Below are 12435 nucleotides of genomic sequence, written 5' to 3'. Positions count from 1 at the left end.
AAGAAAAGAAGGAGTGAGCACCAATCTGGAGATTGTGACAAATTAGGCATCTTATATTTGTGCAACGTAACTGTATGAACTCGAGAAAAGTGAGTCTCATAACTACTACTCTAAGTCTTTTAGGGATCTGTTGAATTATGTATGTATAGCATATAAAATATAAAAGTATATTTATACATATAATTTTGCACTGAGTATATATATACATACATACATAAATTACATGTTTCAATGTTGTATATATACTAAAAGTATATTAATATATAATTTTCTGTTGGTATAATATATAACCAATGTGTATAATCTTTTTTTCTTGAGATTAAAGGTTTATTAAGGAAAGAAATGGGACCACAGCATTTCTAGGTGAGCTTGAGAAACAGTGAAGGAGGCCAACAAGCAATGAATGAGTATAATCTTACACTATTTCCTTGGAGTCTATTCCACCGCTGGATTACTTCCTGAATTTTCCTTTTGTTTTATCACATTCTCAGCATAGAACCATCAGTATGGATTTCTTGGCTTGTTTTTGTTTTGTTTTCTAGCTCAACGGATCTTGCCCTTAAACTCAAAGACAGCATGAAGATCGTTACCCTCTGAAACCAGCTGGTCCTTGATACTCTGACAACAGCACAAGGGAGAACATGTGCCATTACGGAAACATAGGGCTGTGTTTACATACCTGGCAACTGGGCACTGTGGCCTCAGATTTCTAAGATTTACATACTTAAATTACAGTGATGTGACATTCTGCCTCAGATTTTAGTAGTTTATTGAAATGACAGTTTTCAGACACCTTAGGATAAGAACAAAGCCTCCTGGGCATGGTGTTCATTTTAGGATTAATAATAACAACCTACTGTGTATTCATTGTTAATATGGTTCTATCTCCCATGTAATAAAAACCTCTCTTCCAGATTTCCACAGAATGAAGACGCAGTATCTAATCTCATACCTCTTCATGCCCCTGCTGCAACAGGCAAGCCAAGATTTTTGATGCCTGGATAAACAGAGTTCATGCCCTTTTTTAGCACTTAAGACAACACATCACAAATGGATCTTCAGTAAACATCAACCTTGAGATTAAGGGATTGAAGACAGAATAAAAAGGTAAATTAGGGAGACATTGGAAGGGAGAATAACTTGTACTCTGGGTCTCGTTACAATATTTCACCAGTACAAAGTTATGAAATCTCAGAACAACTAACAAAATTTGCTGTGAAGATTGTCAACACATAGACAACATTTCTTTGTTATAGAGATATGTTTAATAATAATGTCAAAATACCAACAAGTCTGGCTTACAGACTCAGTATACCTGACCTTTGGATTTCTCCTCACCTCATGCCAGACAAGATTATAAATCTGGTCAATGGTCAACATATATTCTTTACTTCTGTATAAACTATATATAATCATGGTTATTTTGACCATTTTTGACCTATTTCTATTTTGTCATTCTGAAATCCTATTAGTTTACCTCAGAAACCATTCTATGATCTCACATTTTAAAGGCAGGGTGGGTCTTTGTAAACTTGTTCAACAATGTAATCTTAGAGTCCCACCAAAATCATCCATGTGGCCATTGTGAAGGCGCACAATTGTGTGACTCTCATAAGGAGCCTTCACCATGTCTTCAGTATATACTGTTCTTCTCCTATGTCTCTGTCTTGCTGTCTGTATCTCTGACCATGCTTCAAGTTATATCACAACTGTCTTTCAGATTTTACTTTTATTTATGTATATGCCTGCATATGTGTGTCTGTCTGTGTATGCACCAATCATGTGTTGGTGTCCAAAGAGTCCAGAAGAGGGCATCACATCCCCTGGAGCTGGAGTTACAAGATGGTTCTGATCCACCCAACACCGAGGTTAAGAACGGAACTCAGAATGTCTGCAAGAGCAGCAAGTCCTCTTAAACACTGAGCCTTCTCTCTAGCACCTAAAAGTATTTCTTCATAAACATTAAGTTTGCTTCATTAAAAAATGAGCATAAATTATCATGATGAAAATTACCAAACAGTGATGAGAAAAACTGAAAGGGGTATGAAAATTAAAACATTGCTTATCTACAGTTTTCAAGGACTAATGTTATTAAAATACCCATGCTAACTAAACTGATCTATATATGTAACGCAATTTCTACTAAAGTGCAAGAAACATTCTTCACAGAGATTGGGAAGAAAGGCCTTTATAGAGATTTTATGGAACCCATAAGACACTAAAGAGTCAAAGAAAGTCTAAGAGGATAGAAATGACTTCAAAATATACTACAAAGCCTCATAGCTATGCACAACAGCATGGTACCAATACAAAGACAGGTACACAGATCAGTGGGATACCACATAGAATCCAGAAATTAATCCATGCATCCATGACAAACTGACTTTGAACACAGCAACAAGAATATACACCAGCAGGGATGAAGGTTTCCCTTAGTATTGGTATTGGTAGTTCTAGTTAGTCATGTAGAGAAGAATGGAAGTAACTGGCTCTCACACACAAGATGCAAACATAAAATAAAAATATACAATGACTTACATAAAATGTGATGAGAAGAAAACCTAGGGGAGATGTTTTCCAGAAAGTGTTCTGGGCAAAGATTTTTCTTTTTCAGTTTATTGCAAAAGCACAGGCATGGCAACAAAACTGACAACTGGGATTGCAGGGAACTTAAATGTTTATGATCAGCAAAAGAAGCTAAACAAAGAACAGACAACCTGAAAAACAGAGGTAAATATATGACAAGAGGTTAATTTTTAGAATATTTAATGAACTCAAACAACTCGACATCAAAAACATTCAAGATGATTCTACTTAAAAACTGGCCAAATGATCTGAATAATCATTTCTCCAGAGAATATATTCAGAAGGCCAACAAGAAATGATAATTGTTCAGTGTCAGTTATCATTAGTATACTGCCAGTCAGAACCACAGTGAGAAATCATCTCATCCCAGTTAAAATAGCTGTTAACAAACAGATTCTTAATGCTGGTGAGACTATAGAAGGCAACAAATGAGATTGTAAACTAAGGAAAACAGTAGACCTATGACTGACTTATGAATTGAACAACCCCACTATTGGTCATGTATCCAGAAGAAATGAAGCCATTATATCAAAAACTATCAAATATATTGTATCAAAATATATTTGAAAATTCAGTGCAGTATTAGTTGCAACAGGCAAGATGCAAAATCAATGTACATATCTAAGGATGTATGCCTGGATAAGAGAAAGGCATGTGAGGATTTTTATTCAATCATGAAAATAATTAAATTCTGTCATTTGTAACAATATGGCCAGAACTTGGGAATATTATGTTGAGGGAAATACATCAAGCCCAGAAAGATGAATGCTGCATGTTCTCGCTGCCATATGAAGTTGAACACTGACCTCAGAGCAGTAGAGACTATAGTAATGCCAGGGCTTGTTGGGAGTGTAGAAAAGCAGGTACAATGGTATGGTTGGTTAATGGTATAGATGGAGTAACTTCTGTTCTATATGTAGGGAAAAGGGACCAGTCAAAGAAACACACCCTGAGCAGAACCAAAGAAACACACTTTGGCCCGGCAACCAGAACCAAAGAAATGTACCCTAACCCTGAAACCAGTGCCAAAGGAACACACTTTGTCCCTGGAATCAGAGTCAGTGAAAGAAATGCACCCTGGCCCTAAAATTGGAGCCAAAAGGCTAAAAAGGACCAGAGAAAGAAACATACTTTGGCCCTGAAACCAGAGCCAAATCTAACCCTAATCCTGTGCAGAAAACCAACCAATCCTTGAGCAGGAGCTCTAGCCTATCTGAGTTCAGCATTAAAATCTGACCAATCCCCACCCTGGAAGCCCTATATAAAACCTGTGTCTGTTAGGCTTGTGGCTGTTCATACATACTACCAGGCTGTCCTCTGCCACTGTGGCAGAGGGCAGCCACTCTCCTGGATTCTTCCCTCCCAATAAACCCCTTCAATGAGATTTGGGTGAAGGTCTTCTTTTGCAGCAGCGGTGGAGCAGAGGCGACCCTGGGCAGAGCAATCAGGGCTGTAACACTTCTGCCAGGGAAACCTTCCCTTGGCAGAGCTGACTCCCGGGAGCAGAGCTGAACTGTAGCAACTTCGCCTGGGAAACCTGCTGCCAGAACAAAACTATTACACTGGGCAAACATGCCCAGCTAGAAGACCCTCTCCTGCCATGAGACAGGGCTGTAAGCAGCTAAGCTTACAAATAATGAGTAGACTTCCAAACATGAGGAAGTAACAAATGTCTGAGATAATAAACATGTCAATTGCCCTGATCTATTCATTATACATTGTATGCACACACTGGAATACAACACTGGACCCATAAATGTGTACAAATACTATGTGTCAATCAACAATAAAAAGTACAAATTTCTTTTAGAAGAATACCATCTTGTAAGAGATTGACATAATAGATGTAGTTAATATAAATAAAATATGTTAGGGTGAGAAAATATTGATTGCATATCATGGAGGTATAAAACACAATTTAAATGCTTTCTTGAAATCATGAGGGTGAGAAGAATGAGTAGAAACTGAAGTTGTAATTTGGTTAAATCGGATTAGGTAAAACTGAGACTATATCATGAATATGCTGCTCTAAATTGCCTAGGCAATAACTGTCTTATCCCATTAAGGATGTTTAAGTAGGAAAAGCCAATATGATGATGAAGTCATCTTTAAGAAGATAGAAATAAAACATAGTTCAGCTGGCTTCTCCTTAGGAGAAAACCTGGGAAAGAGTCCAGAAAGCATCTGAGTGACGACCAAGGACATACTAAAAAAGGAATTCCAGATAACGGCTGTTAGTAATTATATTAAGTATATATGCCAAGGTATTTGGGTCTTACAAAAGCAAATCTGCCTTTTAAAGACTGCTGTCAATGCAATAATTGGGTATGGGGAGATGAAACAGCAACGTATTATTAAGTGCAGACAGTGATATTCTATACTGGCAGATCACATTTCCCCCTGAACAGTGGCTCTCATGTCAGATCACCCTTCAGAGAGGGAGCCATGCCTGCTTCTCCATGTCAAGTAAAATTGCTTGTGGAGTCCGGTCAGCTTCCAACACCATCATGTTTGCTGATTTATCTTGTTTAGTTTCACAGCTCTGTGCAGAACCACTTAACCCATGTTGCAGATGAGGTGGTGCTCAGGTAAATTAAATGATTGTTTCAAGACCACACAAGACCAGTCAGTGTTAGGCCTGGGATTGAAATCAAGGCTTGCTAGACACACCCTCAATGTTTAGAAGTATTTTATTCTTCTCACCTTTGTGGTATTACAGCAGTAGGTTGTGCACTTTTTACAGTACTTGGATATTTCATCTTAAAAAGTCACAAAAGAACCTGGATATCCCATAATATCCGTGAACTGGGGCTGCTGTCTTCTGAATTCCCACAGTTCATATCACAGTAAGCCTCTGAGAGAGGCTTTCCTGGTCCTCTTGATAACAGCATAACGATGTGATGTAGTTTATTCCTACTCTATGTGGATGCCTTGAAGGTGGGAGTTCTTACCTATGTCCTCAGCCCCCCACAAGGACTTGATAAGACCCTTGATTCATTTGCTTAACCCAATTTCAGTGTTAAAGAACATATTGCCTTTATTCTACCAAATGTTGATATAATTGTTTTAATAAAAACAAAACTTGACACTTCAATTAGGAAAAGATTTGACATGACCTGTGCTTCTAAAAAGTACTTTCATATGGTATTCTATTTTGTCTTGGTTTTTTTTCAGCTCAACATAACCTGAAACTCTCCTGCATCAGGCTCAGGTACTGGGATTACAAGTGTGAGCCTCTGCACCTAGCTCACTGTGGTAACTTTCCATGGAAGTCCTCTAGGAACGTTTGCATCCACCAGTGATGGTGTAACTCTTTCTGTTGACAAACTGTACCCTCCCTGTCCTTCTGTTTCTCCTCCCCACTCTGAGGATTCATTTCTAAACTTCAGCTTTCTCCCCCCCCCCAGGCCATGCCAACACCGAATTGATGTTTCCTTGTTTTTATAAACAGGGACTATCTAAAAGCTAAGAAAAAGAAAGCTAATGACAAATTATAAAGGTTCAATTATGTGAGGTTCTACCTAAGCTCCTGAATAGAATTCCCCAAACCAGACAGTAGTTTAGACGAAATGAAAGCTGATTCCTTCCTATCTAGAAGTTCAGAGCAAGGAAACCAAATGAGAATAGGGACCCCATGACCTATCATTCTCCCTACATAGTTGCAGGTTCCTCCACTTAGGATTTCCCAGTTACTGGCGAGGAGACAGGAAATCAAGAGTAAGTCATTTCATCCTGCACATGGTGGTACAGAAATCATAAACATTTCTTCAGTTGGCCATTTTATTGGCCCAAACTTAACTGTATCACTGTGTGAGATTTGCCAGTGTCACCTGCACCTGGGTAGGCATACTCACAACAAATAAGCTGGGTTTTGTTTTTAAAGAAAGTGCTGCTACTAGATGTTAATAGTTAAAGTCTCCACCAGGGTCAGAAGGACTGCATCCTGCCTTCTTAGTAAGGGGGAGGTGCAATGACTGTATCGTGGGATACATTACCTGTTATCCCAGTGAGGCATCCTATGTGTTTCCCATTTAGGAAGTTGTCCTGCTTCACAAAATTAGAGAGCCTGAGTTTTCAACACTAAGTATAATATACTACCAAAGCTGCAATAGATAAGCATAGTTATCCTTTCAGGCTCTCGTGAGCTTATTTCCTGTGAGGCTTTCTTTAGGGGCCTTCAGGAAATCACAAATCATCAAAGTGAGGCACTAAGCCAATAAACAAAGAAGATGGTCATGATCTAGGTGGCAAAAGCATTCAGTATTCGGAACCCAGGGTTTCAGGATTATCAGGCAGGACTATTACATACCAGACTCAGAGATTATGCATGTCAGACTGAAGCATGTCTGTGTTCTCTGGGAGAAGTTTCTTCACAAAATTTAAACTGAAGGGATGCTAGTATGCTTGAGCATAGAAGAAGAAATAATAAAGTCTGAACACTTACTTTGTGATGTGTAGACACAGAAGAAAAAGAAAAAACACAAAGGACTGTAGAATTAGTCACAAAGTGAAAAAATAATAAGCATAGAAAATGATTTGGTCTGTGCTGCATTAACATTCTAATAAATGTTCACTTTTAGGATTGGCTCAAAATAATTATGAAAATAACACATGGGAGTGGAGAGAAAGCTCAGCAGTGGGGAGAATACTCTGCTTTCCCAGTGGATTGGAGTTCAATTCCCAACGTCTATGTCACCTGTATCTCCAGCTCCAGGAAGATTCAGCATCTCTGGCTCCTTTGAACACCCACATTTACATGAGCATACCCACACACAGACACATGAGCACATGCATAATTTAAAAGTAGTACAGTTAAATATCATTTAAAGAAAACGGGGGAGCTAGAACTATGGATAGATAGTGGAGGCAGAATGAAACTAGGAGATAGGCTCATCTTACATAGTAGGAATTCAGTAGCCTAAAATCTGCACCATGCACATAGTATTTAGTGTTCATACGTTCCTAAGTTAATAATTGGTAATTAGTAGTGATTATTGTTACCACATTTCAGGGAACACAGCCTATAACCCAACAAGGCAGGTTCAGCCACCTGTTTTCAATAAACCCATTCAAAGAGCCAAGTTAATGGTAAAACACTGAGAAGAGGTTTATTGAGCGTGTCTGCATTGGAAAGACAGACAAGGAGATACAATGTCAACCCTGAACTTATCACTGAGGTCCTGTTATGAGGGAAGGTTTTAAATGGAAGGTAAGAGATAGTCATAGCTGACCCTTGTGCACCACTGTTTCAGTTCCAAATCTCTCTTGCAAGGTGAGTCTCTCTTGCAAAGTCACCTGAGAAATGTAAATCTTTCTCCAGGGGATAAGTTCCTCTCTGTCCCCAGAACCTCAGCCATTTTTTTCTTCTAGAAGGAGATTCCTGTGCAAATTGTAATTCCTTAGGGTACATTCTTTCAATTGTCTAACAGCCAAAGACGTCTACATATTCATTCCTGCCAGGCAGGCCAAATACACTGTCTCTTCCAGTTTGAGAGCAAGAAGAAAAGCAAACAACGGCAGTAGTACCATTAAGACAGCAATTAACAAACACCATCTAACTTTGGCTCCAGATTGTACGACAGTGTAAAACTGAGAGAAAATAAGGACTACCTAAGAAACATTTCTCAGGGAGATACCCGACAGAATGCCTCTTGATTAAAGCCACCAGAATTCCTTGTATAAAACAAATTAATGAGCTCATTTTTTCTCTACTAAAGGCATAGGACTGTGAGTCCTGAGATAAAGCATCAAATATAAAATTGCTCCCATAGCTGAAGGACCTTCCTAGTCCTCACTGCAGAGAAGCCTGCCCCAAGTCCCCTACCAAACCCATAAACCACTAATGCACACCTTATAGCAATGCTTGTCTCTAGGAAATATCACACATATCCAAAGTATTTCTCGCCAAGAAAACTCCTAAGCTCTTACCAATAACCACACAATCAATGCTGTCACCAAAAAAATGGAGACAACTAGAATAAATGGATTTCATCCAACCAGCATGACAATGGTAATGGTTTCATTTACTTACAGGATTACAGGGCAGTGGCGGGACCTCAAATGTTCGTGTCCAAGCTTCATCAAACATCCCCAAGGGCTGAGAGCTGTGTTTGTGACCTGGTAGCAGTGTTGGTGAAATGTCACAGGACACATCCTGAAGGATGTGATTTAGCAACCTCTTAGGTCTAAGTACATGTGTTATAGTTATGCCTGGGAGTTAGACATGCATTCAGATACAATCTTATTTATTTAAAATTCAGGTAAATCCCCCATTGTCAGACTATTTCCCATTGGCCACACTATTCAGACATCATATAGAGGAAGCAGCAACTGTGTAATAAGGGGTGAGCAAGGAAATACCTACTGACTTGCTGTGTTCTGCACACACCATGCTTCTGTGTGTGGGGGTTAACACCATCTTAGAGAATCACTCTGTGCTATAGAATGAAGTGGAAGGTGACCATCATTTATTTTATGTTTTTGTTGCCAGAGACTGGAGTTCTTGTTTGTGGGTTCTTAGTCTTGTGGATAAAAGAACTTAAAAATTGACTCAGAAGAAAGTGTCCATTTTTGTTAGATCATAGCCCCTCTAACTGCCTCTCTGCCACTCCCAGAAATCAGGCCACCCCCAGGAACCTGAGACAAAGAACTGATAATAAAACTGTGGTGCATACCTTTAATCCCAACACTCGGGAGGCAGAGGCAGATGGATCTCAATGAGTTTGAGGCCAGTCTGGTCTACAGAATGAGTTACAAGACAGCCAGGACTATAACACAGAGAAACACTCTCAAAAAAGGAGAGAGAACGAAAAAGAGAGAAAACTGTGCTATCTGTCTTTCAGTCTCTCCCCCTTGCAACTACAAGATAGATTTGTGGTCTTACCTGATACCTGCCTCCATGCTCATTGACAAGGTCAGGTGAGATCATGTGATGTAGAGCTTGCCTCTCCCCCCGAAAAAACTAAAAGAATCAGAAACCTTCTTTGTTCTCTGGAATGGTCTGTCTTCCGGGCCTCCATCTGTGATGATATCTTTCTTGCACAAATAAAGCCTGTCTGGGGGGGGGGGTCAGAGAATGCAGCTTGACACTAGCTAACCATAGAGGTCTGGAAGTCTGCACAGACAGGAAGTGATGTAGCTGGGAAGAAACAGGATATAAGCAGGGAGAAGCAGGATATCTCTTCTCTGCTGAGGCACTTAGGAGGAGGTAAGGCATGCTGTGGTTGCTCCTTCTCTCTGATCCCCAGGCAGGCTTTATTTGTGCAAGAAAGATATCACTACATCCATCATGCTACACATAGCAGCGATCTTTCCTGCTGCTCTTCAGAGGTAAAATGGAGGCTCTCCCCTTTAAAGTCTACAACAGCTATCTATGGCATGGTGCTGTCTTTCAGAAAATTTCTCCCACTTTAAAGGGGCTCACTGTTAGGGTTGGAATAAAGGCCCATTAAGAGAAAACTCCTTCAGGTCAAGAGTTTATTGTCTATAGCTCATGTGCAGAGAACTAACATTCCATCTGGGTTGGGCAATCTCCTTAAGGAATCCCCCTAAGAAGATGAGCTCACTTTAAAGAACACCCCCAGGAAGGCAGGCTCATCTTAAGGAACCACCCTAGGAAGGCATGCTCACCTTAAGGAACACCCCTAGGAAGGTGGGATCACCTTAAGGAACACCCTTAGGAAGATGGGCTCAACTTAAGCTGTGATAAAGAGATAGGCAAATAGCGTTTCCTTTTAGGAGAAACTACTTTTTCCCCAGTGTAGTCCCTATGGTTTGCTCTTCATCATTGGGATCATTTTCTTACATTATTTCACTAATGAACCCAAGTACCCCAATAGGAAGACCTACTTCCCCTTTATCATCTGGTGACCACAAAGGAGCCCCCAAGTTCCAGTATCAGCATTGTGGCTGGCAATGGCCAGGAGACTGTAGCTCTTATAACAAGGGGGGTAATCATGTGTCAGCTCCTTCCTATGAACCTGCATTTTTCTTTTCCTTTCTTTTTCAAATACATTTTATGCATTATAAAAAAAGATAGGCCAGGTAGACTGTAAATTCATCTATTGAGAGGAGGCAGATGAAGATATAGAGGAAAGAAAATCATGACTTTTGAGTTAAGAGTACAAAAAAGCCAGAACATTCAGAAATAGAGACCAGCAAGCAGCTGCATTGGTAATGTCTTATAGGGCTTGTATTGCTGTGAAAGATACCATGACCATGGCAACTCTTATAAAGGAAAACATTTAATTGGATCTGGCTCACAGTTTCAGAGGTTTAGTCCATTTTCATGGTGGGATATGGCACTATATAGGTAGATATAGTGCTGGAGTAGGAGCTAAGGATTCTACAACTTGATGCACAGGCAACAGGAAGTAAACTGTGTTCCACATTGGGTGCAGCTTGAGCATAGGAGACCTCAGAGCCTGTGCCCACAGTGACATACTTCCTCCAACAAGGCCACAACTATGTCCACAAAGTCACATATCCTAATAGTGCACTCCCTATGGTTGTCATTTTCTTTCAAACCACCACAGGTAAATAGCCAGATATATTCAGAAAAGAGTAAGAAAGCATAAGGGGTAAGGTTAAGCACACTTGATATTTTGGTAGTTGTACTGGATAGTTATGTGTTAACTTGACACAAGTTAGAGTCATCAGAGAAAAAGAAGCCTCAGTTGAGGAAATGCCTCCATGAGATCCAGCTCTAAAGTGTTTTCTAATTAGTGATCAATAGGAGAGGGCCCAGCCCATGGTGGGTAGTTCCATCCCTGGACAGCCTGGAGCTCACACAGAACCTGTCCCTAAATGGATACCCTGCCTAACAGTTCACCCTGACTCTGGGCAACAGCAGGATATCCAAGACTAGTCTCAGAATGGTCCAGTATCAATGTGTGTGTCAGAAGGCAGAAATCTTGAAACAGGCCAATGACTACTTGCAATGGATATTTGCATATAAAGCTGTTTGGGCATATATATGTGTGTGTATGTATGTATGTATGTATGTATGTATGTATGTATGTATTGTGAGACACACTGCAATTTCCAGTATCACTACAATGAATGAATATACAATGGAGAGGTGGGAAATATGGAGAATTGGAGCAGAGTGTGTGTGGCGGAAAGAGGCAGAACTGAGACACAATTGCAGTGACAGGTGTGAGAGAAGGCTGCAGTCACCAGAGGAACATGTTGCTGTTGAATAGGTTCAGCCTGGCAATTGTAAAGGACAATGTTTCTCTGATTTCTTTCTCAGCCCTTTTATCGTCTGTATATAGTAGGGCTACTGATTTTCTTGAGTTGATCTTGTACTCTGCAACTTTGCTGAAGGTATTTATCAGCTGTAGGAGTTGCCTGGTAGAGTTTTTTGGGTCACTTATGTAAACTATCATATCATCTGCAAATAGTGAAAGTTTGACTTCTTCCTTTCCAAATTGTGTATCCTTGATCTCCTTTTGTTGTCTTATTGCTCTAGCTAGAACTTCAAGGACAATATTGAAAAGGTATGGAGAAAGTGGACAGCCTTGTCTTGCTCCTGATTTTAGAGGAATCACCTTGAGTTTCTGTCCATTTACTTTGATGTTGGCTGTTGGTTTGCTGTATATAGCTTTTATTATGCTAAGGTAAGTTCCTGTTATCCTGGATCTCTCCAAGACCTTTATCGTGAAGATGTATTGGATTTTGTCAAAGGCTTTTTCAGCATCTAGTGAGATGATCGTGTGATTTTTGTTTCTCAGCTTGTTTCTATGGTGGATTACATTGATGGATTTTCGTATGTTGAACCATCCCTGCATCCCTGGAAAGAAGCCTACTTGATCATGGTGGATGAGGTTTTTTGATGTGTTCTTGGAT

Source organism: Mesocricetus auratus, unplaced genomic scaffold (assembly GCF_017639785.1).
Source record: "Mesocricetus auratus isolate SY011 unplaced genomic scaffold, BCM_Maur_2.0 Super-Scaffold_6730, whole genome shotgun sequence".
Taxonomy (NCBI): domain Eukaryota; kingdom Metazoa; phylum Chordata; class Mammalia; order Rodentia; family Cricetidae; genus Mesocricetus; species Mesocricetus auratus.
Note: the sequence above shows the minus strand (reverse complement) of the source record.